The 27,389-nt window shown below is 44.2% G+C and overlaps 1 long non-coding RNA gene across 5 annotated transcripts; it reads right to left on the bottom strand.

Annotated features, from left to right (window-relative positions):
* Positions 1–6,546: 6,546 nt before the first annotated feature.
* On the bottom strand, positions 6,547–27,168 carry LOC128815253 (uncharacterized). Of its 5 annotated transcripts, none has more exons than XR_008439590.1 (8): positions 27,081–27,168; positions 22,227–22,355; positions 21,857–21,975; positions 12,459–12,492; positions 11,360–11,419; positions 10,073–10,491; positions 8,113–8,189; positions 6,547–7,812 (listed from the first exon to the last, which is right to left on the bottom strand). It is a non-coding gene; the product is annotated as an uncharacterized LOC128815253 (long non-coding RNA). The 5 variants fall into 5 exon arrangements; XR_008439594.1 differs by having other exon boundaries at positions 22,227–22,335; positions 27,081–27,138; XR_008439593.1 differs by lacking the exons at positions 10,073–10,491; positions 11,360–11,419.
* Between the last annotated feature and the right edge of the window lie 221 nt (positions 27,169–27,389).

Raw genomic sequence — 27,389 nt, forward strand, 5'->3', positions numbered from 1 at the left:
AATGATGAAAGGCATTTTCCTTACAGCCATTTGCTGATGGATCTCAGGGTATTTGCAAATAAAGTCCACCAAAGGATCCAGAACATGCTTTCACTGGCAAAGTGCAGCTGATACCCCAGATACCCTAGAACATACCAGGCTTTAGGAGCAAAGCTAAAGGTGCAAAAAGCCTGACAAGAACTGCCAGACTCTGTGGCCTCTACCTGAACAAAAGTGCTGAGAAAAGCCCCAGGATCCAGGAGTTCAGTGGCCGCAGGTGTCACAGTCCTGCCCCAGCCAACACTTGTGCCAGGGCAGCCCAGCTCAGGACTGACGTATGCTCAGACCTCAAAACCTCCTCCCCTTCCTCCTGCACATTTCTATCCCCAAGTGCCTCAATGCAAAGCTAGAGCTGCAGAGGCATTTGCTTTTCAGTCCAGCCTCCTCTGCATTGTGCCTTGAAAACTTGTTAGCTGGCTGTGATCACGAAGCTGCCTGTCATGCTTCAGGGGCCACTCACTTCTGCTCAGCAAACCTTTTACACAGTTTGTTCTTTTAAAAGAAGCCAATTTATTTTTTATTTGAAATTTACAAGAAACAATTAAATAGCAAAAGTGTCAGATTCCATTTCTTTCATCAAAATGGCTTAATCATGTCTGGAATGTCAGCACTAACAACCCCAGTCCTTTGGTGCTCACAGCCCCAAGAGCTCGTGCTGCAGCACCAGACCAGCTGTGCAGAGCCCTGTGCTCTGTCACACGTCTTGCAAGGGCTGCTTGTGTTGTGAGCTGAGTGTCAGCAGTCTTTCTCACCCTGCAGTCCCTCCCAAGGACCCTGCATGGGCAGAGACATACACTTACCTGTTCACTTTAATCCCTCTGTTCCCAAAGAAACAGGAGCTAAGATTGCCTCATGTTTTGGGAAGACTTTTCCAGCTGTGTGCTGCAGGAGAGGAAGGAAAACCACTGTGTCTGCATACAGGATAAGCCTTCTATGGTGTTCTGAACAATGTGTAGGTCAGGCAAAGCCACAACTTGGTGGTAAATGTGCCCATGGGAGTTCCACGAAGTTCTGGAGCTCAGCAAACACCCAAAGCAAGGCTAAGGAGGGGGACAAAAGCACTGCCCATGGTTCTGGGTTAGATGGCAGTCTCCCACTAGGAAGCCTCAGAGCACTGGATGCTGAGCAGACCTGGGCAGGTAAAGTTGGCATCAACAAGCCAACAACACAGCTAAAATGAGACCCACCCTCTGAGCAAGAAGCTGCCTGAGGAGCTGCTCCCGTCCAGTCACTCTCAGCAAGCATCCTGGGGCACCGACAGAAGGCAGAGGCCACTGGGCACTCAGGTTCCCCAGGACCATCAGTGCAGCACTGTGGCCATGAGAGCATGCACTTGTGTCCTGCCTGCTGCTGTCCCATCTCTGGCCTGTTCAAGAGACACCAAATGCCTCCTCCTGCAGCCATCTATCCAAAGAGCTTCTGTAAAACTACTTCGTACATTTCCCCTAATTTCATTTCAGTCATGGCAGATCAGCCCACAGGATTTAAATGCATTTTTCCCATTGAGGTATACTAAGTCTTTCAGGGAAGGAGACAAAACTATGTAGAATTCATAGAAATTAGAGTAACATTTCTCTTCTGCATTTTTACATTTTATTATTATTTAGTGTTAAACTTTTCTACTTCCAAATCATTAACTAATTTTATATTCCACTATCAGATATGGGCCTTAAGCTACAGGAAACAGGAGATCACTGTTTGTTTCATACATACATGAGCTAAAATATAACAGTGGTCATTGCTTCTCAGAACAAAGCCCAGAGAAATCAATTAACTCAAGGCACACTACAGTCTGCTTGTTCAAAGAGGACACAGTGATACTGATGATACATGGATTCCACTGCAATGCACCCAGCTCAGCTCAGTGTTTCACCCCAATGGACCTTCTCCCTCTGCTCCCAGGGTCATCTCCATCAAATTTAAACACAATAGCTGGGAATCTGGGACCTAAGAACTTGGACAATAAATACTGCAGCCCAAAAAAAATCAGAAGAGCATGTTTAAAACAGATAAGCTCTCAGCTAAGATGCACAGAGCACCACTGCCTGTCAGCAGCAGTGGAGGCTAGCTGGAACTGCTTTCTTGCAAAGCATCACATATGAGTTGTCATTCCAGGGACAGAAACTGGGCTTGATGGATACAGAGTTAAATTAATGATGACCCTTTCCATGTTAGCTGCCTGAGGGCTGGAAAGCATCTGCCACAATCATTGTTCTCACAACTGGTCCGTCTGCTGGGAACCTGCAGGGCATCTCCTGCCTCAGGAGAGTCCAGCCAGATCCAGAGCCACTGTCTCAGCCCACTGCACCAATCCAGCTAGGTGCTGTGCTCCCAAGACAACTCACACCACAGGAGTTATTCTAAGATCAGCCCAACCTTCTGGAGGGAGGATCTGAAAAGCTCACTAGAGCCTCAGATGGAACAGCAAAGGGAAACTAGGGCACACCTATCACACTGGCAATGCCTGGCAGCCCAGGATCCTGTCAGTTCAGCTCTCATGGGATCAGAATCTACACCACTCTGAAGAAGAATGAGGTTTTACTGGTAGAGCACATGGCATGTGCTGTCACAGAGAGGAGCAACCAGTCTAATCACACTGTCAGGTCAAAGCAGCAGCTCCTGCCAGAGACCAGCAATTTGCCACTGAAGCCAATTCCTGCCAAAGGTGTTGGGGTGCTGCTGGAACCTGTTACACTCAATATACAGTTGCTGGGCTGGCACATGGGTCTCTCACAGTTGTGTACTGATAGCTGACGGAGTATATCCTTAAAGACAAGTTTCCATAATTTAGTATGTTTGTTTTCTTTCCCTGCTGCCTTTCCAGATGCCAAGCCTTCTTTAAAAAGAAAGCACACAAAGCAGCATTTAATTTATAAAACACTACTTTCTTTCTGAAATTTCAGCAAAGCTGAAACTTGACTTGAAAATTAACATCAGCTGTATTTACTCTACAAGTAATTAATTCACTTCAACCAAGTGCTACCTTGGGAAAGAGAACAAGTCACAAACATATTCACCTGTCATTAAAAAAAGGCAGACAAAGTAAATAATTCAAGAGGTTTAAAAAGAAATTCACACATTCATAGAGGCAGACTTCCAAGCTTCTTTTCATCTCCTCTCTGCAGCACCCTGCTGTATGTAATGGAACAGTAATACAAATATAAAGGGAGAGAACACAGAACAAGTCCTGGGCTTGACTTACTTGGAAACCAAAGGAGTCTGTTTGCAGTGACAGTGCTCTGTAGAATACACACAAAGGCTCCTGGATTTGCAGTTGGGCCCAAAAGAACCAGACCCTTGATATTCTGGAAGAAAATGCTTGCTTTCAGAGCAAGGATCGGGGAGGGAACCTGCAGTGCCTCCTCAGAGCTCCATGAAAGGGGATATACAGCTGTTGTCTAACAGGAACCACATCAGCTTTGCTGCTGCATTTATGATGCAGCATTCATTATTATTGTGGCTCCAGCTGGTACTTTCAAGCCCTACATTTATTCTCAGCATCCTTACTAGAATGAAATAGTACTGCAGGTGCATCAGTGAGGGGGCTGGCTGCCCCTGCTCTTCCCGAGGTTCTGTGTGCTTCTGAAGGATGCCAGTAGAGTGGCATGTGCCTGGCTCCACTGCCGTGGACCTCTGTCCCAGGCTGGGTGCTGGCAGACCTCACCATAGTCTTTTGCCCAGGAAGACACTGCTCAGGGACTTGCCCCAGAAGACTGTTCCTTCAGCAGTTAAAAAGCATTTCAGAAATGATGGGCTTGGAGATCATCCCTAGAAAGAAGGAGGAAGAGACTTTCCTGGCTCCACTATGCCCAGGATATTCTGAACCAGGGCACTAAGGCTACACAGGATTGATGTTCCTTCCACCTACCAGTATGTGCCTGACTATTCTACACAGGATTGGGAAACATAATTCCTAATACCAGGTAATAATGATCCAGGACTTTTAGTATCTTCAAAATCTGTAGAATTTTATTTCCTAAAGTGTTTGAAAATTACTCTTTGCTAACGGCTAGCTAAATGTCTTTGAAGCTAAACATCTTTCCAAGAGCATGTCAAGAACCTCAGAGCAGTCACCATCCCTTGGGACAGAGGATCACAGCTCACCCAGACTTAGAGGAGTCCCCAGTTCAGCACTCACAGACTGAGGCAGAGAACTGTGCAGAGACAGAGTCCCAACAAAAAGCTCCCTTTAAAGTATACAGAAGTCAGGTGGTATTTTGTCTGTAATATTCCCAGTGCTGATCCTTTTTTTTTGCTCCCTTGACATCCACCAAGCTACCCTCTCCACTTTCCGGTCAAATCTGCTTTATTTTTGAGAAATCTGTTTTTTCCTCTTTCATAGCAGCAACAACAAGAGTGGGAAAGTCTTTGGCACCTAAGACAGAATTCCTTGCAATACCTTCTTACTGAAGTCAAGAGGCTTCCTGTCACATGAACTTAAATATACCAACCTCATACAACAAAAAAAAGTGAAGCCACCTTTCAGCAAAGAGCAAGAAATGGCAATTTCTGGCAGATCCATCCAAAGCAGTGATAGCATATTATTCTTTAATGCAGTGTCAGATACTTCCATGGTACACAGGAAGTATATGGATGTTATTATACACTGACCAAAGATTTTGTGCTGAACCCCCTATTTGGGCAGCTCTGTGGCAGGATGCTGTCACTCCTTATCAACCTCATGAGCATGTGGCTTCCTGAAAAGACTGCATTTTATCTTTTATTACATGAAGACCTCCTGTTTTCTCTTAGTTCAGTGTACACATATCCATACTGAACAGCACTTTGCTCACATGCTGCCTGCTTTCCCAAAGTCTTTTAAAAAGTCCTTCCAGTGTGTGCTGGCAAGAGACAGAGTCCTAGCAGGCCTGCAGCACCAAACACTTGGACTTTATGATGCAGGCCAGATGGAGCAGACAGCCAGCATTCAGACTGACAAAAAAGGGATTCTGTTAACATCTCCTGTGGGGACACCAGCATTCTTTGGGCCCATGAAAAGTGGCTTACAGCTGGTTGTGACAGAGAGGGAAAAAAACTCTCTTACAAATGTAGTTCCCTGAAACTGTTCCTCCTTGCAGAAGGATAGAAAGAAATCAGGAAGCTGTGGGTGGCCCTCTTGGGGTGTGCAGCAGGAGCAGGATAGCTCAGGTTATGTTGCGTCGTGACCTGTGATGATGGCTGAACATTGGGGATCTCCCAGGAGCTGGCTGAGCCAATACTGAAGAGGAGTTGGTAAAGATGTGCTTGGGTTCTAGCACAGAGGCAAGATGGATCTGGATCTGGAAGCCTGGCACAGAGCCCTGTGTTCATCTGCTAGAGGTGAGGGAAGAGAAGCCCTGTGTCAGCACAGCTTCTGTCAGAACTGCTCTCAGTCTGCCTCAGCAGCCACCAGTCCTCTGCTTGGGAGGAGGGAGAAGAGCTCCTCTTTGACAGAATTTCATTTGTTCTCTTTTCTAATCCCAGCAACAGGATGGAAGCAGATAATGTGCAATTTGTTTTAATTCAGCTTTATCTTGTCAGTCCTAGCTAAAACACTGCAGCAAACATCATTCTGAAGAATAGAGATGTGATGGAGCAGGGTGAGATTCTGCAAACCCTATTGATTACATCACAAGTCATCACTATAAATATTTGAAGGAGAGAAAAACTCTTGATCTAAACATGTTCATGTAACAAATTGTGCAATTGAGAGTGAGTGAGAGATGGTTCTAACAGGAGAGGGATGCTAGAAAGCAAAGCATTTAAGCTGCTTACCTTTCAATCCAAATAACATCCATTAAATGGAGCATTGTGGAATTCATGCTGTGAGAAGAGAAATACAAAAGGCTCAGTGTGCAGGAGCCTCAGAAGCATGTGAATGAAGTATGTCATAAAGGAAGCACTGTGTTTCTAATCACTACACAGAAACTAAAGCACTTTCTACAGCTCCTTTTGGGGCCAAAGCTGCTGTGAAAATGAGGAAGCCTAGAATTGCTGGGTGGAGAAGGGTGCTGACAGCCATTACAGACAGGAGAACACCAGTGTTGCACAGCAAACTCTGCTTGCTGTTCCAGATTTGTTACTTCTCATTGTGCCAACACTTCTCATTGTGCAGGAAGCAGGGAACAGGGATGTCTGGCAATCCCTGGCCTACCTGCTCTTGGAAAAACCCTGGGCTCTTGTTCTCCTTCAAAATAAAGTGAAATTCTGGGAAAAGACAATGCACGCTGTCAGCACAGCAGTCAGTAACAGCTGAGGGTTCTCACCAGGTCTGCAGAAGTCGTACACAGCCACTGGCTGCCCCCCCAGAGCCAGCACCTGTGGCCACAAAGCCTGTTCTTTCCTTGTCTGTAGGAAGGAACCCTGATTAATTCAGTCAGTTTGTATTGATCCTCTTTTTGTTATTTTTATGAGAAATTAATTGGGAGGCATTTTTCCCTCTGTTTAAACTTGAGGAGATATTGTTCAAGGACTTGTGACACTTCTCTCTCTGACAACTTTATTGGGTAATAGCCACAGACAGTGTAGGTGTGCACAGTCAGTCAGACCTTTTATACTATGTGTGTTCCCATAAAAATGATTGGGTTTAAAGCATTATTCTAGCATTGTTGTGATTGTACCAGAGGACCAAGCAGCCTAAAAAACAGATGCGAACTGAAGGCAGATCAGTAAGTGTGCCCGGATCCTCCCTGTCCTCCATGCCAAGCAGGCAGAAGCCTCCCCTCTGCAGCAGGTCATGGAGGAGAGCATGGAACCCACCAGGTAAACAGAGGGACTAAGAATTCAGATCACACTGGATAAGTGCCTTTAACTGATACACACACCTTTGGCACTAGCACCCCTGTCATCTAACTCCTGCAGGTATTTATTAATGAAACCTTCCTGATTGTTGATTCATTTGATTGTTAAAGCTTGTGAAACTTGTGCTGTTATTATTCATTGTTATTAATGTTCACAACTCAGCCTGTCTCTTTCCCATATGCTCCACAGAGGAAATCGAAGGCTGAAGCCAATTGTTGCAGTAAATGAGTGATGGAGATGCTGGAGGACAGAACAGAGCCTGTTGCTCTGGGACTGAGGCAGGTTTTGGAAAGGATGTTAATCTTCAAGCATAGGGACTGCAAAAGGAGTAGCTGTTTCAAGTGGGTTCTCTGGTATGTGCAGTGCTTGCTCAGTTAAGTCACCAGGGAGCATCACCCTAACAAAACTGTCTGTGCACAGGAGCAGTGACCCAGGCCAGATTCTGATCCATGTGCAGAAACAGGTCTAGACAAGTTCAACACAACAACCCACACAGATGCTACAGGCCACATGCAAAGCCTTGCAGAAAACACATCTCCATGTGATGGCTGAGAATGTACTGAGGAAAAGCAGAGCTGGATAACCTCTGGAAGTTCTCTTCACTCCTCTGCAAGGCATAGGACAAGACCAGAAGGACATAGCTGGTGGAATCTCAGACCTCAGGAGAGCAAGACCCCAGTGTGCTGAGTCAGGATGAACAGCATGCTGCTTGTTTTAGCATGCTCCCTCTCCTCCCCTTCTGCAAGCCTCCTTCACCTTTTCACAGCCTCTTTGCTGCACAAATGTTTGCCCATTCTTGCATCGCATATAAACGCCGCAGGCCAGGATGGTCCTGCTCCTGCCTGTTTGGTAGTTGGAATGCTTCTAAATCTTCAGCAGTGTTGTTATACCATCTCTCCAGAACAATGTATTTATTCAAGTTATACAGCTGAGGGAGTCTACAGAGCCATCACATACCATATTCAAACCATTATTCATCTCAAACAGAGAATTCTGCAAAGCAAGAGGAAATAAAAGAGAGTTTAACACAGCTTTACTAAAATGGAATTTGCCAAAGACTCACAGAAAAATGGATTTAATTAGGGCTGTTAATGGGGAACAGTTTGTTCCTGTGATTTAAAACAGAAGTTAGATAGTGCCTGTAATTCCGACATTTCTAAATTATATATAGGAGGTTATTTCTCATTTCTACCTTAATTATAAAAATCCATCTTTATGAATCACAATTTTAAGGCAAATAAAGCAAAGGCAGTAAAAATCATGTTTTAGTTAATAAAACTTTTAAAAACTCACCAATGAAGCAAAATATTTCAGCATGGATAAAACAGACTTAAAACAGCAAATCATATTTGCAGGCAGTCCTCTGGATACTACTTGAGAACAGCATAACAAGGTTAATTGTTTTACTTAGGAATAGGTGTGTAAAGGAAGGTGTGTTCTGTTACAAGAAATAAAAACAGGTGTCGATTTTAGGGAATAATGGGAATGTCCTCCATTTAATTTCACAGCTAGGTCTATCTAAGTTGCAGGCATTAATGGGCCTGACATGCTCCAGATAATAATCCCAAATTCCAGAATTCTCTGCTACCCATTCTGACTACTGTAAAATTTTCTGAATTGCCTGCAAATTATTAGTCCCAATTAAAGGGGATACAATTATAGAACTGTGATCCTCTTCTGCAGCCTTTGGTTTTATTTAAAACTAACAAATTTTGGTTTTGTGAAATTTCTTCTGTTCGCTGGCTCTGACCACATGACCTAAGTAAATGAGTCCCAGCATTGCAAAGCACTGAATAATTTAATTACAAATAGCCCAGACAACTGATAAGTAAGCTGGACCTAGCTGCTGTCACTGCTGCTGATTCTTCACCAACCACACTGCATTTTAATATTACACCTTGGATCAGAACAGAATCAATGAGTGAAGTTCAAATGTGGCACATTTCCTATTTCTCTGACAGCTTATTTCATGGATCACAGGGACCAAAGTACAGCTGCTTATTCAACAGAGGAAAGAATGAATCAATTTTCATTCTTTAACACACTGTGTGACCTAGTCTCTTATGCTCTATCCTTTACAATGGCTTCAGTCTCTTCAAGACCTTCAGATTTGTCAGTAGAGAAAATTTAAAATAATGACAAAATGCCCTGCCCTAGGTCTGCTTCCAACTGACTGACTGCTCTGCTGGTAATAAGTCCAAATGGAAGCGATTAGGTCACTCAGGTTGAATTAAACAGACAAATTATAGTCCTAGATCATTAAAAATGAACCAATCTTCTGGAAGATTTCTGTGATTTCACTCCAAGCTCCCCACAAAAGGCACTTAATGCCATAAAGCTTTTGATCCTCATGTGCTCCAGTTTCTTCCCCTACTTCAAACATGAAGGACTAACATGACAGGATGGCAGCCAGGCAGCAGCTGCTGACCTGCACATTGTACAGGTGGCTCCTGTGTCTGCCCCGCACAGCAGCACTGAGGCCAGCTCAGGGCACCAAGGCCAGCAGGCAGACAGACACAGAGGTGCAGGGCTCCCTCCCAAACCACTGTCCCAAAGACCCTGCCACACTAAGGGGATACCAGAGCTCTACTGCTCTGCTTACCCCACCAGACTCCCTGGAGATAGCAGATAATGTCACAGTTCTTTAGGCATTGCCAGTTGGGCAGAATTAACACAATGAAATGCATAATTTTTCAATTTCAGTAGAATTTTTTTTTTTATTTAGAAATAGCCCTAGGTATTGTGGTTTAAAATACCTTCTGTGTAGCCTGTGTTTGTCTATTTTTACTGTTAACCCCAGTTCATTGGTGACACTTGCACAGTTCCTGTCATTGATAACTTCGTATCAGCCTGTGCTTTTTACTGTAATCAGTTTTCAGATAAGGAAGTTATATTCCCAAAAGGAGAACAGAGCACAAGGGCAAGTGCTGTGGTCACCGTCGGCAGCCAGGGGCACCACAGGCACCATGCTGGCACCCCAGAGTCAAGGCAGCAGGGTCCCCTGCAGTGCCGGGGGCAGTGGGCAGCAGCCTGGCACCAAAACAGAGGGGCAGCTGAAGTGCCACACAGATGGTGGACCTGACAGCATGGCCCAAATAGAAACTCTGAAAGTGACAAACTAAGACACTTCTACTGGCAAAGAGGATTTCTGGATCTCCTTTTTCAAACTCTTCTCCTGCCTCATTCTACTTTATGACTGACCTCATGAGGTTTGCCTGGCCTTAAGACATAAAAGTAATAAATCCAGCCTTACCAGGATATTACCCAGATGAAACACACATATCACAGACAGCTTTTATTTGCTTCTCTCTCTGCATATCCAATAGTTCAAATCTAGGGCTTTCAAAGCAGCAGATTTGACAAATATCAGTACTTCAGGACACATGGGTAGACAAATTGCTTTTTCCAATAAGATGAATCTGGGACAAGCATGGGTCACTAAATGGTCACAGCAAATGTTCTAGTCCAGACCTGTGCTTAAGCAGGCCATGAGATGTAGCAGAGATTGCTGGTTTGCTTTGTTTTCCCCCGAGAGATTAATTTTCCTTTTTTATTTTTCTGCCTTTTGTGAAGGAAGATCAAAGACCCATCACAGCTCAGGATGGCTCAGCAGTAGTAGCCATTCTACTTGCTGCTAGTGTAGAAGCAAAACAGCTCAGCTTGTGAGAGCTGCTGGGTGTATCAAAAATAGATTAGAAATTGTTGTAAAATAGTTGATAATTGTTAAGCATGTACTGTTAATTTGGTTATTGTAAAAGGGGTTAAAAGGGTAGTTATAAGAAATACGGTACTGAACATACCGTATTACACCTAAGTAAAGTGCACCACTCCCCCAGCAAAACGAGCCGGCCTGGACAGAACTGTAATGGGCCAATCAAGTGCCTTAAACCTTCATGCAAATGAAGGATCCAAACAGAAACCAATCCAAAGGAATAAAAAACAGGATAAAAAGGGGGAATCTGACCCAGTGAATTTGTACTGCTCTACCTGAAACATCGGGGACATCGCTGCTCAAGAAAGAAAGACCCAGCACCAGAGCTGCAGCATCCTCAACAGGAACTCTGCTCGACCCGCGGGCCCCCCTGCTTTAGGCCTTATTATAATAAATGCTGAAATCACTTTTAGTACCGGGAGTGTGGTCCCATTTTTAACACTACCACAGAGGTTATGCTCAGTGTGCCTGTCACCAACACCCATTTGTCCCCTGGCTAACGGAGACAAATGCCCACTATGCTCTGCTGAAGTAATGTTCACAACGGAGTTCTAACAAAACATTTTCCCTTCATACAGTACAAATTAACAGTCTGCAGCATTTGAAAAATGGCCCTAATCCCTGTCCACATGGGGAGTTTGTTCCCAGTGCAAAGTGCCGGATTATGACAACAATATATACTTCAAGTGGGTGAAAATGAATGAGTAACAACACCCTGACAGTGCTGCTACTCCTGAGTGCTTAGGAGCTGGGTAAAACTGACACTGCAAGATGAATATGGCACGGAGATGTTACTACGCATAGCTGGTCAGGAGAATTCAGACTTACTTGCCATTACAGATGGGTTAATTCTAAAAGCAGCATTTTATTCTGAGCCATAGCTGCTCTCTGAGGAAATAGGGAAGGGTCAATCACATTTTTCACACACTGAATTGCAGATGATAGTCCCATTTATGAAAAAAGCATTGGGTAATCCTAGGAACAAAGGATGCAAATTTGCCTGTTGCCTCTGTGTCCCAAGAGCAGTCTGACTCCCCTGCCCACCCCTGGAGGATCCAGCCAAATAGAAGTGGACAACTCGCCTACAACTGCAATCAGGAAGGCAGGACTGTCCCCAGCTGGAGGGATCACCATCACACACCAAATATTCATTAGCCCATTTTCATAGCATAAGCATCACAAGGTGCCAGGGAAATTATTTGCTATCAGGATGACAGAGGAAAGCCAGTGTGACCCCGGGATCACATGTGCTCTTTACCAGGAATCCTGTGGAGCCCAGATGTACTCAGGATTTCAACAGGCTTCAGCGACACTCCTGCTAGTTCTGAGCAGTGGTCGAACACAGACACTGCTCCACAAGGACTCTGATCATGATCTGAAGAACTCCTCACCTTGTCTGCCACAGGCTTTTCAGAAGCATCTGCTAATGGCTGTGGCCAAAGAGAGGCCCTAAGTCAGCCAGCCTCCCATGCCTCAAGGAGCTTTCTCTCAGATTGGTTCCATGGTGGTGCTGAGGGTCCTGCCATGGCTTGTCACTGCCAGTAGCCAACAGCAGCACTCCCCAAGCAACAGAGGATCCCCAGCAAGGGGAGGCCCTGTGTCTCAGATACCTCTGACCATCCCCCTGCAGCGCTCGTCCCCTACACCTGCAGCATCAGGTAGGCTACATCATCAAAGAAGGCTTGTCCTGCAGCAGCAGGCAAGGGTCACTCATTCCCCAAGACTTGACACAGCTGCACCTTGTTCCCACTTCAGTTTAAACGCAATCAAGGGCAGATCTTCCCTGTCCTCAGAAGATACCGAGCATATCCCTTGCACCTCTACCTCTTTCCAGGAGTAGAGATTTCATATGACAATAAGCTTGCAGTACAGTATCCTGGTGAAATCATGATTGCAGTGATGTCAGGATGGTCTCTGAGCCTCTTACCCCAGACACCCCCGTCCCCAGGAGAAGCTGGTTCCTGTAATTACAAAGTGGAGTCATATTAGAGGGAAACTAATCAGCTTGCTGTATGCCAACAAATTAAATATTAATCTAACTATTGTGAAAACAAAAATATTCTACTTCAGATATTTTCTGGCACAAGTGTCAAAATCAGAGTGGAACTAAGACTTTATTCATTTTCCATTATCAACTTAGATAAAAACACTCAGAAAAATGGGCAATGATGTGCAGAAACCACTCAGCACAGATAATTACAGAGTAAGTTTAGGCAGCTAATCACTTCTAGAATATGCTTCAGATCAAGATAACTGACTGGCTTGTTTCCTTGCCTTGTTAAATCAGGCAGATTCTCAGCTTTGCCTAATGGGCATGGAGCTCCCAGAGTCAGCATCTTTAACTAACAACAGGGCTGTCTGACAGGCATGCTTATCCAAGCAGTCAGCAGCAGGACTGGGAGATGGTGTCCCCACATCAGGAGAGCAAGACACAGCAGAGGTAACAGTGGCAGCTAGGGCAGGCAGTGGGCAGGGACAGTGGGAGAAAGGCAGGGTACAGCAGGGCTTCTGTGGCAGCGGATAGACAGAGAGCCACAAGCAAGGACATGTTGAAGAAGGATAAGCAGCTGCAGTGGCAACAGTGGGACAGGAAGACCAACTGAGGGAAGATGTAGCCTTGCATGGGGCCACTCTCTACAGGATACCAGCTCTGGCCTTCATGGCACTCACAATGAAGGCTCCTGGGGCTGCCCAGGAGCTCCTGCACAGCACTCACACCCACTCTGCCCACTGCCACCAGCCACAGTCAGAGGAAGGAACTCTACTGAGACCAACGGATTCTCCTTTGGGGGAATCACTGTGGGCAAGAGGCAATTTTCCACAGCTCTTCCTCTGGCATGTCAGGCCCAACCTTCCCAGGACTGTAAGTCCACGAGCTTTACGCTGCAGTTTCAACAAAGGCCTGAGTGCAGCCACAACAGCGAGCAGGAAGGCGAGCTCCAGCTGGCTGTGGGACAGGTGCCATGGATGCCATCGGTGCACCAGGGACAGCGAAAGGGGCACCCACATGAGCTAGAACACACTAAACTGCAGTCTGCATAGTCTGTACTCGCCAGCACCTCACTACTGCATTTACATTATTCAGAATGGAAAAAACTCCCCTTTATACTTCAAGTCAGTAACCCTTATGTTCTCAATTTACATGGGAGTTTTCCTTCAAACTAAGGCAGGAATTATTTTTACAACAGCATTCACAGATATTCTCTCTTCTCCTTAATTATTAACTTTGCTGTAGTAAAAAAAAAGGTGTTTAGGAATTCCATCAATATCAACAAATCTTTTGCATTAAAGTACTGAACTAAAGATCTTCTAATGAAGAAGCAGCATTCACTTTTGCTTTATTTAAAGGAATGAAAGGATAGCAATAGTTCTATGGATGCTCTTGTGCAGCTTCTTCAATTTGAAAGCCTGCCAGACATTATACCTGACTTACTATCTGCTTTATTATACCAATCCTAGAAGATAGGAGTGGAGTGAAATAAATTGGGAGTTTAAAGAGCCCACAGGCCCTTCATCAAGACACAGACCTTCAGAGGTGGCAGCAGTTCTGTTAGTTAACATGGTGCTCAGTATACTGCTTTGAAATGACAATGTCTCTTCCTGTCAAGAACTGTGCACCAGCTGAACCCTTCAGTGATGTCACAGAATGCTGCTTGGCAGGTTCTGCTCTGCGCTACAACTGCTTTGGAGACAAATGAAGACATTCCATATTTACTTCCCTTAGCACATTCTGTGTCCATCCTTTCTTTGGTCATAATGATGAGCCTGTATTCTGTGGAATGCTGAGCTGCATGATTTCTCATCCTTAAGATCGCCATCAGATAGAATGCTATGGGGAAGTGACAGCCATGGATTTTTCAGAGTGGTCCTCAAGATTTGCCTCACCACTGAAAATGCATCTCTCTAGAGATACACAAACTAAAGCAGTAGCTGTTCCTGGGGATTACGTATCCCAAAGCACCTCTCCCAGCTATTTATAAATTACATTGCTAAACAGGGGTTGCCAGAGTTTCTTCTTCCACCAGTGTTTTTTTATTCTGATTCAGTCTGACCCTGAAAAACAGTAGCTTCCCTGAAAAAGGCATAGTTTGTTCTGTTTTCTAAGTAATCAGCAATCTTTTGTCCATCTTGATTTAAGAAAGCCACAATCTTTGGATGTATTCTGCTTAGGATCACAAGGGCTTTGCACATGATACTGACAGAAGACAATGAATTATTCCAGCTGAGCCTAAAAACAACTCGAGCTTTTGTCGATATAAACCAAAAATGACCATGCTCTCATTCTGGAAGAAACTGTGGTATTAGAAAGTATAGGTTTGACAAGACAAGCTAAAACCTACACTCTTCAGATTCCAGTAGGTCTATGCCATATTAATTATTTATCAACATGTTTTCTTAAAGTAGTGTCTCTGTGCCTTTAATTTTCAATTCCCTTAACACTAGGAGGATCTCTGCTGGCAACACATAAATTATTAACAGAGTTAAAACAATATTTGTTTTGCCCCAAAAATATTTCTGAATGCTGTCCTCATACCAGTTAGGTTTTTCTGAAACTTTAATGAGGGTCTCTTAATTTCCTCCAGACTCATGGCTGAGACACAGGCTTTGCTGGGCCTTTGATTTGGCTGTGGGAGCACACGTGGCACCACATCCTCACACTGTTCATCCCACTGGCGCTGGGGGAGTGATCAAGCAAAACAGCTGTGATGAGGCAGGAACAACAGCAGCATGTCTGTAATTGGGAATTTCAGTTACTGAGTTCAGAGGTTCTGTTTTTCTAGTGACTGTTCTGCATTTTTTTATCTCAGCAGCTGCCCCTAGGCTCAGCAGAGAGAGCCCATGCTCACTCTGCTTGGAATACTTTTCTCCTAACAAAGAAAAATATAGTGCGGTTCCTTTAATATACAAGAGAGTCATTTCGATTCAGCAAAACGATACTTGAAACATCATGGGTTTGAGAATTTTATGCAATCTCAGCCACTTCTCTCTCTGCCAGGGAGCATATAAAAAATTAAAACCCCAAATATTGCTTCTTGCTCTTCTAGGCCCTAATTACAAATACATTTTCAAAAGGAGGAGTCAACTTAAGCCTAATATTGTGCGAAATCTCATACTTTCAATACAGTCTTCACTTGATGTGGATTGGTAATTGGAGCTGTGGAATCAATTTTTCCCACACTTGAAACACTCAAATGAGTATGAAATGTATTGCATTTGTTCCATGCACGTTTACAGTTCTGTACTTTGCTTAGAGCAGAATGATCATTCTGATGTATTTTTTATAACAGAGCAACATTTCCTCAGAATGTGATGTTTCATGTACAGAGCTATTATAACCAAATGCCATTTAGGTGCATGATCCATGGCTAATCTCCAAAGCTTTGATGCATGCAATAATTATTACTATTGATGTCATTGCACCATATTTAAAATATGAACATCTCATTATAAGTCTACAGCTAACAGAAAAGAAAGGCAACCAGTCCACACCAAGATGGGAAATTCCCTGTTGGTAAACATCTGAAAGCATGTAAGATGACATTCCACAGGCTCCAGTGAGGCACTGACTGTGAGTGCAAGGGTTCTGAGAGCAGAAGGGTGATAAAATGCGTGTGCTGGCCTCTGCGCTGAGAACAGCTCTGGGAAATTGAGAACTGGGGTCTCCAGATGACTTATTCTGACAATCTGTTTTTGAAGTTTGACCCTGAACTCAGGCACATGGCATGTTTCAGCAGCTCCTGCACCTAGGCCTCTGAGTAATTTTATCTGTGCCCTGTGTCACTGGCGCTCTGAAGACCAATATTCATTCAAACGATGGTTTCCAGACCTGACTAAGCAGAACACCTGGAAGTGCCTCAGAGCTCTCTTCTGCCTTTTTATGAAATCTGGGTCTGAATAGATTGTTAATTGGGACATTGTCATGAATATTTTCAATGAGGGCTGAAAATGTTTGTGCCTGTATTAACACTTTCAACTTGCTAAAATGTACCTTACAAGTCTCTAATTACACTGAAACAAACTGCATTAATGTATTTAGTTAATGGTCCATTTATGCTACTGGCAACTGTTTCTGGAAAGTCAAATTAACAACTCTGAACATCTGACTAATAGTAAAAACATTATATTTTGTACATGAATTTTAATGGTTAATAAATTTTCAAGCTTCTGTATCAGAATGAAATCAGTATTTCCTTTAATTGCCTTAGCATAATGCTGTAACTGTGGAAAAACTTAATAAAAAATAATGACAGAAAATAGACCAATGTCTTCAGCCTAAATAGTCACATGGGTCTGAATGCACTGGAAATAGTCTATACTGCCTGGAGCATATAGGACAAGATTAGTTTGCTTCTGAAAGGTGTAAGGCTGATGCTGCTAAGCTCAGCCCGTGCCCAGGGATACTTGGGATCATCCTGCAGCACAGTCTGGGTTACACAGCAGCTGACACTAAGCTAATGCTGTCACCCTGCCAATCCTTACAGACAGAGGTGTGCCACCAACTAAACTGTGGCTCCTACAAGCCAAGCTGAGCACAGGGACCAGCATGTCCAGCCAGGGTCTGCCCTTGTGCTGTTGTGCAGTGAGACCACCTTTCCACACTTCCATAATAGGTGCTAATTATAGCTGCCTCTGCCTTGCTCAGGCTCCACTGGTTCGTCTGACATGTTACATCTGAGTAGAAATTTCACTGACTTTATTACCTATGGACAGTGTTTTACATGGCAAGATCAAGAGACAGAACACAGAGTGATGAGCCAAAAAAGAGAATAAGAACAAAAGGCCAGCAAGGGTAGATGCAAGGATTGGGGTCTGAGGACATGTGAAAGTGTCAGCAGTTAATGAAGAGAAGTGCTTTGGAGGCACAAGGCAATTGGACAAAGACACTCACCGTCCACTGCCTGGATACCTCATTGTGCCTCCCAGCCTTACTCTACCATTACGACCAGAGCTGTGGCTTTTATTGCCTCTGTCTCTTCAAAATTGCATGTGGTTGCCCTGCTCACATGGTCCTGCCCTGCCCTGATGGCTGCAGAACCCCTTCTCCCTGGGTCCCCAGGCACCCAGACAGCTGCTGGAAATTCAGCAACTGAGCCAGGCTATGCAAACAGGCTGCCAAAATTGCCCCCAAAGACATTGGATGTACTTGACTATCTGGAAGAAAACATCAATCCATGCAGAGAAGTGAAACCAGAACTCTATCCAGGTCCTGACCAGGGAAAACCTCTTTCTGGCAGACAGTAATTCCTTTGTTTGCCTCCAAAGGCAGAGCTCTGCACAGGTCCTGGAGACCTTACTGGGCACCCTAGTCCTCCTAGTATCCATCATCCCCTCCTCAACTGCTTTTAAGACAATTGCTGCACATGCCCTTCCTTTTCAGTAATCTAACAAACTAGAAAGATTGTCATTGTCACAGCTGGTCCAGCTGTGCTGTACTGTCATCTCATCCCAGGGCACAAACCAGGGAGATACAAATGTAATTTATTCCTGGATGAATACTGTCTAATGTCCATGCCTGACAAACTCACAGCTGAGAAGACAGACATGACAAGAGCTTGCTTTACAGATCACTTTATCAGTTAATAACTTTATCAGGTTTATTTAATAGGTTTCTGGTGGCAAAATTATTGAACTTTCCAGTTCCATCTTGCAGGTAGTACTGCTGCTTCTTTCATTCAACATTGAGAAAAAATAGCAAGCTTGACTTGCACCCTAGCAAAAGCTCAAATTGCTCTTCTTACCAGAGTGCAGAGCACAAAAAAAGTGAGTGCAGGGAACCAGATTCACAGCTGGTGTAATCATACTAGCCCCACTCTTGTCTGTGGGGTGACTCACTGTGGAGCTATCCTGGCACCACAAAAAGGGGCCTTGGCAGAGCTCATGTATTTCTATTTCACTTCTGAAACAAATGAACTGAATGCAACATCTTGATCTTTAGCTGGTGACAAAACACCTAATATGCTTCAGCAAGATGACACAGAGCTCCCAGATGTCATTATCACTCGTCAGGGCACTTCATTTTATTTCTTCAACAGAGATCCTTTGTAAAACTGCATTGTGAAGCCAAGTTAATCCAAGAAACCAAGTTAATCTAGAACTGAGCCAGGCATTTCATTCTGCAATACAGCTATACAGATCAGAAAGCACTAGGAAAGAGGTTAAGCAAGTGCAGAATCTCTCTGAAAGAGCAATATCAAGCACCTGTCAAACCCAAGTGCCTGTCCAGAACACCCTGAGATCATAATTCTTCTGCTGGGAACAACCACCTCACAGAAGCCCTCCCTGGCTGCCAGGCCACTTCCCAGACTGACATTTGCCTATTGGTGAGACAACTACGAAGTCTAATCACAGTTTTAAAATTATATTACTTAAGCATTATATACAGCAAGTTCAGAATGCAGGAGATCAGTAAGCAAGCCTAGTCTGCAGTCCCTTCATTGTGGACCTGGCCAAGAAACCCTCAAAGCTGTATGTAAGGATGACACAGTCACCTGAGCAAATCTGCAGAAGAACCTCTGGGATATTTAAGAATTCAGGTGACAATAAAGCACAGAACAATCTTACTTTAATGTCAATTGCCAGCTATCCTTCATCATTCAGGCTGTTTAAAATAAAACAGAAGCACCAATGGGGTACATTTTCCATAAAAATATGTTCATGTATCTAAATTTGGTTGTGGTGGTTTGACCCTGCTGGAGGCCAGGTGCCCACCAAAGCTGCTTGATCACTCCCCTCCACAAGTAGACAGGAGACAGAAATTGTAACAAAAGGCTTGTATATTTATATGTGGGCAAGGAGAGGTCATTCACCCATTAATGTCACAGGCAAAAAAGACTTGGCTTGAAGAAATTTATTACCAATCAAAATCAGAGCAAAATAATATGAAGCAAAAAAAAAAAAAATCCCCAAAATACCTTCACTCCACCATTCCCTCCTTCCTGGCCTTAACTTTATTCCCAATTCTCCACCTGCTTCCCTCAGCAGTGCAGTGATACAGGGAATGGGGGTTACTGTTAGTTCACCCTAACTAGTTTCTGCCATTGCTTCCTTCCTCTGATCCAGCGGCAGTCTCTCCCAGGGAGACAGTCCTCCACAGGCTTCTCAGTGTGAATTCTTGGGCTGCAGCTCTTCATGAACTGCTCCAGCATGGGTCCCTTTCCAAGGGGTCAGCCCTTTAGGCACAGTCTGCTCCAGCCAGGGTACCAGCAGGGTCACAAGTCCTGCCAGCAAACCTGCTTCAACATTGGTTCCCCTCTCCACAGGACCTTGCTCCAGCACACGTTTCCCATGGTGTCACAGCCTTCTTTGAGCATCTACCTGCTCTGGTGTGGTCTCCTCCAGGGGCTGCAGGTGGATTTCTGCTCCCCCACTGACCTCCACAGGTTGCAGGGCACAGCTGCCTCACCATGATTTTCACCACATGCTGCAAGGAAATGTCTGCTCTGCCACTTGGAGCACTCAGACTCCTGCAATGACATGGGCATTTGCAGAGATGTTCCTCTCGTACACTCTCACTCCTCTCTTCTCTGCCTGCAATTACTTATGAGTAATATTTTTTTTTCTTTCTTAAATATGTTATCCCAGAAGTCTTAGTGCAATCACTGCTGGGCTCAGACTTGGCCAGTGGCCTGCAGCCAGCTGGCATTGACTCTGTTGGACTTGTGGGAAACTTCTGGCAGCTTCTCACAGAAGTCCCTGTTACCATCCCCTGCTACTAAAACCTGGCCACTCAAACCCAAAACAATGGTGTATATCCCGTTCTCTGGCATAACACTGGTAACACATTAACCCTATCTCTGTGTCTTTGACCTTTCCAGTGTCAGCCTTGGCTTTTTAGTTCCCTATTTAAACTTAACCTCTACAGGAAGCGGGATGAACAAGGCTTGTTCAGTATCTGTGGCACTTTGCCACTTAGTAGCTGCCCAAGTCTCACTGTGCAAAGAACACAGCAAGAACAAGACCCACTAAGAGGGAAGCATTACAGGAACCCATAATGAAAATTCAGTGTTGAAAATGCTCTGAATTTATTTTCACTTTTTCAGGCTTACATTGGAAATAATTACTGTTATTACTAAGCATCTGACTTAATTTTAAAAATGAATATAAAACTGAGAATAATGGTGATATTGTGTTACCTTCCCCAAGGGGGGCATCAAAGGTAGAAACTTGTGTCTTTAACTCACAAATCTACAAATGAGATGTAGGTACCCACACAGCTTCTGAAGTCTGAAATGGGTCTCTAGAAAAGATGCAGGTATCCCTCAAAAAGAAAGGGGAGGAAAAAAAATTGGGCAGCTATTGCAGCACTTGTCACTCTGTCAACAAATCAATGAATGAGCTCAATATCAACCATGAGAGCTTCAAATGATGCATCATTTTGTCATCCTCAACAAGTTACTAGGTTGCTTCCCTGCCTTTGATTTCTGTTGCAGAGAAATATAAACTTCTTCTGAACAATTTGACAATACAGTGGCAGAATAGGCTCTGCATAAGTTCACCATATATCCTTTTCTCCTGCTAACCTACAGAGATGGTGGAAAATCTATGGAGAAGTGACTGCATCCTAGACAGCAACAACTACAGCCAGTGCACAGCAAAGTCAGAGACAAAATGAACAAGGATGGAATGCCATGCATGGAAAATTGCAACTACCTTTTCTTACTATCTGAGGTTTCTCATTTCGCTGCTCAATCAATTACAGATGCAGTGACTACTAGCTCTGTTGGACCACAGCTTGCTGTAGCCAAAGGCCGTACACATAAACACTGTGTGAAACAGTCTATAGCAACAGAAGTTTATATCCCACTGGATTTATTTCTTCTGAATACCAGAGCAGAAAACAGCAGCTGATTCCTACAGAGCAGAAAGGTAGAGCGTGTGATAGAACAGCAGTCAGACCTTTATCACATTACTGCATCTGAGTGGTGCTTGTAAAACTGTCCCTGCATCATGCCTCCAGACAGATTTCTCCTCCTTTTTCCCAAAGAGGCCCAAAAACATCTCAGGGCTAGGTTCACAACAGCTCTCCCCAAGAAGGCAAAGAATGAGACACCAGCACCCTTTTTGTCTACTCAGCACTCTCTCCCTTCCAGTCTGGGATCTTTTTGACTAACTAACTATTCAGAAGAATTGAGAAATTCAGCTATAAGGAGCAGTCCCAGATTCTTGCAGCAAAGTGCCAGAGTTGCTTATCATCTGGATACACAGAAGAAATACCCGTACAGTATATAAATCACCTGTCATCATCCTCTCTGGAAAACTCATTATTATAATAGTCTAATAATTGTGATATCCAGTGGCATTATTCCTGCTAACATTAATCCTTACCAGTACATGTAGCATTAATGTACATGTCACAAGTATTTCCACATGAGTTTGCAGAGGCTTCTTGTGTGCTTAAGACCATCCTGGTTTCTGCTTCAAGGAAAAAGCTGTTCATTCATCACCTGTAAGACAGTCAGATTTCAACCTAAGGAATCCCTTCCTTAGGTCTCCCAGTGTCTTCCTCTTAGTGAAAAACATACATCATATCCCACCACCTTGCAAGTTCCTTGGTATAGGTGATCTGTGTTTTCATATTGTTATTTTGTACACATACCACAGAGCTGAGGCCTGTCCACAACACTGGAGTCACAAAGTCCTTCCAATACGCAGGGTCAGTCTTTCAAAGGGAGGGAGGCACTGGGGTTTCACGTACCTGCTTTTCTGTGTCTGCACTATTCCCTGGGGAGCAGTGTGGGACCAGCCTGCAGGCAGGTCCCCCGGTACCAGACACTGGTGTCACTCCGCAGCAGGCAGCACAACCACTACGAAGAGGCAATTTCTCCTGTAAGAATAGGAGTGGGGATCACTCTGCTCAGCCCAGGCATCTCATCACAGAGCCAAGAGTTTTACTACCAATTCCTTCAGTGGTGTTTTACGTTTCACTAGCTCTGCCTTAAACATGGCTGGAATGTAAAGCAGAATTCCAGGTGAGGAGCATCAGCTAACCCATGCTGCCCTCCTCAGGAGCTGAGCACAGCCTGCACAGGGAATGATGGGCTGCTTTGCATAAACAGGCACACCAAGAATTTCATTCTAGTAAAAGCTAAAGAGCTTCTCAAAAGGAAGGGCCTTGTCTACAGCACTAAACATGCTTGTCTTCAGCTGAAGCTCAAGGAGTGAGAATAAGCCTTTCTTTGGGACAAACATACACTCAGGAAATGCAAAGGGAGACAAAAGAGCAGGTGCTGCATTAGTGGCAGCAGCAACACCCACTGCATACACCTGGTGGAGCAAACAGCTGGATGGAGATTAAAGATAGTAAAACCCATACTCCCTGCTTCACATCCTTATGCACACAAATGGGGATTTCTCCGTAGCACATGCCATCACACCCACACCACAGTGAGCTCCGCTGCTCAATCACAGTCACAGACTCAAAACACTGGCACCGTCCTATTGCAACAGATAACTTTATAGCTCAGAAAGCAAAACATCCAGAGACAAAGCAATTGGTCCACCCACTAACAGGAATATGTTTCCCAGAACCAAAAGGGGCTTGTCCAGTCATGAGCTCCAAAAGGGGAAAAGGGGCAAGTATCAAACAACAGGGAGATAGCAACCAAAATAAAAACATCAATGAATCACCTGAAGTCGAACAAGGAGGATTTTAGCATTACATCAGTATGGGGAAAAACAGAAAGTCATTGAGAGAACTCCAGCTAGTTATGTTTCATTGAAGAGCTAGAATTCAGCATAAGGTTGTGTTTGAAAGATGCAACTCCATCTGGGAAGGTCATGGTCTGGCATGTGCCACAAAGGGCTGCCAGGAATGGTATCACAGTAAAGGGCCTTTAGCTTCTTCCCATGGCACGAGAAGAAAAAGCTAGAGCAATCATATCCAAAGCAGCTATCTGGAGGCAAGCTGTGGCACATGTCAGAGATTATGTTTATAGTCCAACGATGTTTAATTCTTTTGCTCTCATCACCCAGGGACATCTTTGCATTTTGTTTTTATCACCAAAGTCTATTCTCATTCCAGTCCCACAGAGGCTGATGAACAATGTTACTTTATTTTTCATTTCAGAGGATCATTACTTATGTTGAACCCATTTGTCCCTAACAGAGATGTAAGATGTAGTTCCCTAGAAATTCAGAGGTTATTTAAAGTTCTTTTCCAATTATCCAATTTGCCTGTTATTTATTTAGGGAGTTATTTCCACAGGAACCTTGCAGCTGAGAGGCACCTTGACTTGTTACCAGCACTGGCCCTAAAACTGGCCAGAAGTTGGGGCAGGCAAACAGGTGGCAACGTTATAGATTAAAGCAGTAATTACAACAGAGAATCCAATGTTAAAGAAAGCAAAAGCAGCAAAGTCAAGGGAGGAAAAGGAAACATAAACCAGGAAAAATAAAATGGTGCTTAGGGTAATCAGAGTGCAGGAACTAGAGTGTGCTCCTGAGCAAGCACTTCCCAGACAGACACCATTCAGACACCATTCACTTCAGAGTACCTCTCCTTATGCATGCTGTGATCACGCATGTGGCTGCTAGTCAGGCTGGCATATCACCTCTCCAGAGCTGTGGTGGCAGGACGGCTCCCGAACCACTGTTCAGCAGAAGGGCCTGCCTGCCTGCATGCAGAGTGTGGGGCTGGTCCCTCCTAGGAGCAGACCTGCAGCCCTGACTCTGCTCTGCTGCAGACATACCGCGCAGCCTTGGGCAAGCCTCTTCACCTTTCCCTGTCAGAAGCACTGGGTGACAATGACACTTCTCACACACACAGGAAAGTGATACATTTGTGACTGCCTGGACCTGCACTGAGCCTGTCTGATAGGAGAAGAGACTGAACAAAGCCCTGTCACCCAGCATTCCCAGGCACCCTCCCATGCAGCTCTCAGCAGATGTGCAGTGAGAAAAGGAAACAGACTCAGGCAGGTACAGGGGCTGAGCAGCCTTGTTTGCATGGAACTTCTCAGGAATAAAACTCCCTGTGATTAAAGCCTAGCCAGGCTCCTCTGCACAGCACCATGGTGCCAACCCAAAATTCTGTGGCACTTGCTTGGCAGCACCAAGAAAACCTGCATTCTCCTTAACTGTATGGGCTTCTGAATGAGCATTAAGGGGGTAAGCCCATGCCCCAAACACAAGGCAGATGCTAATTACTCCCGCTACTGTTAGTTTCCTCTGGTCTCACTCTGATCATTTAATGGGAAGAAGATTTTGTAATAATCAAATGTTGGAAAGAGCAGAACCCCCACTCCAGCAGAGGATACACATTATTTACCCATAAAAAAAGGATTATTACCATGTGAATTGTGATTAATTAATTTCACAGGAGTTATTTCTGTGGCATGTAAATGGACAGCTTCCTGCAGAGGAAAATCTGGGGAGCTGGCTCCTTTCCTGACAGTAACACAGACAATGCAGCAAGAGGCAGCCCTGAACTCACCCACAGGACTTTTGTGCTATACAGTAAACAACCAAGTGTGCAAAGCAGTGGGAATGGCGGAGACCGGAGTGAGTGTCTGCTTAATCCAATACCAATTTCCATCTATACACAACCTCCTGTCTCAGTTTTTCCACTCTAGCAGGCTGCTAGCCCCTTCCATAGGCATATAAATGCATGTTCTTCGATCACCGTCCACTGCACAGGAGTCTCCATAAACATTCCCAGGGCCTCAACTGACCATCTCACAGAGAACTCTGAATGGATCCTAGATGCTGACTGAACCTCTTCTTCCCCTTTCTTCCTTCACCCCAATCAATCACCAAAACATCACTGGATCAGGGCCTTGCCTGCCCATCTGTGACATCCATGCAACACAGCACTTGTCTCCCAACTTTAGACCTGACTTCAATTGCTGGCAATACAACTTCCACTGCAAGAATTAAACACACCACAGCTTAGGTCTGCAGTTATCTCTGATGAGCCAGAGGAAAATTTTAGAGGTAAATAAAGCAACAGTAAAAAATACTGGCTTTAAGTGTAAATCTGCATCATACATAGCTTCTTCCCTGGAATGTCTCAAGTTGAGGATAACATAGACATGTAAATGTAGCCACATGGCTTCAAATCTGAAGTCCATTCAACTCAATATCCTGCTTCTGGCAACAGAAGAAATATGTCTAGCAAAGAATGTAAGAAATAGAAAAGCACATAGCAGCATGTTCCCAATCTCCAGTGATGCACATACAATTTGAAAAATTCCAAAGAGAGAATGTGGTGGGACTTTGGTGATTAATATTCACAGGTGGATTTCAATTCCACAATTTTTGCTTTAATTTTTGAAACTTTTAGCACCTACAACATCCTGACACAAGGAGTTCCACAGCTTTAGTATGCATAGTGTGAAGAAGCACCTCCCTTTTGATTTTTTCTTCAAGTTTGACTCATGTATTTTCATGTCCTTCCCTCCACCTCCAGGCCCTTCATCAACAGAGACAGTGAACAGTCATTCCTTCCTCATCCTTCCTATTCCACATGATTTTATACACATATATTCCATTTAATTGTCTCTTTTCCAAGGCAGAGCTCTCCTCATAAAGAAACCATTCCAAATCTTTTATTATCTTTGTCTGTCTTGGCTAACATTTTCTAGTTCAGTTCTTTGCTTTCTGAAATGGGGGAACAGCACTGCACAGAGTATTCAAGGTGCACAACACTGAGAATTTAGGTAAGGACACAGTCCTGTTACGTGTTTTGTTGCTTCTCTAAGAACTCCTAATATGTTATTCACTCTCATGACTCAGTGCTATGCCAGCTTTTCCATGTAAGTATTTATTACTATCCCAGGTCTCATTCATCACTTAACAATCACCACTGTACTTTTGACTGTCTACACAAAATTAGGATTATTCTTCCTTCTGCTCATCACTTCCTAGTTTCTCTACACTGGATTACATCACGTCAGTCACTCATAGCACAGGACAGCTGGGAGAGGTGCCCCACTCCTCTGTGGACATAGCAAGACGGTCAGAGGTGGTGAGGCAAGGTGAGCACTCAAATCCCACTTACATTATGATGTTGCTTCTCTGAGAGTGCAGAAAAGCTCCCTGGTTCCAGAGTGCCAGCCTAAAGCTCTGCCATTGGCCATAGGCTCCTCATACATGTCCCCTTATGCCTCCTGACATCCCTACCACGGGGACTCCTAAAACTAGCTTCAAGCCCAGGGGTTCAGTTCCACACTAAGAACAGCCACACTGGTGCAGCAGACAGGAAAATGAAACAGCATGTGTGACTTGGGAGCTATTTGTCACAGAGTTTTTTTAGTTTCTCATAGTGAAGAAAACAGCAGAACACAGAATTCAAATTTTTAAATTCTATATAGTGACAAACTAGCAAGTGCATTTAACTACCAAAATACATTTCACAGCCAGTAATGGATACTGTAAAGTGTAAGCTGGTACTTGGATTATCAAAGGCAGAGTCTATCAATTTTTGGTTTTGTATTAAGGTTGCTTTTTCCATCTGTTGAAATTGGCTCTTTGTGATTTTACAGGGCATTACACTTCATGTGTCTCATTTGCTGCACCCAAAGGAATTTCATTCTGCTACATTAAGAAATACCTTGGTACGCTGGCTAAGCTTTTAACTTTCCAGAACACACTGTCTCATGTCTGTCTCCATCCCAGCAGTTCCTTCCTTTAAGTGTCTCATTTATACACTAACATACATGTACAAGATATAGTGTAATTCACATGTGATATTGGCTTTGTCACAATGAGGATTCTGTCTCTGTCCCTTTGTGACCTCTGTGATCACTACCCCAGCTTCTGGCACATGTGTCCAGAAGGGACATGCCTGATCTCTGAAGCACACTTGGATTTGTAGCTTTTGTTTTGCTCTGCACTACACACAGGTGGAGAAGTGGGAAAC

The sequence above is a fragment of the Vidua macroura genome, chromosome 16, assembly GCF_024509145.1.
Source record: "Vidua macroura isolate BioBank_ID:100142 chromosome 16, ASM2450914v1, whole genome shotgun sequence".
Taxonomy (NCBI): Eukaryota; Metazoa; Chordata; class Aves; order Passeriformes; family Viduidae; genus Vidua; species Vidua macroura.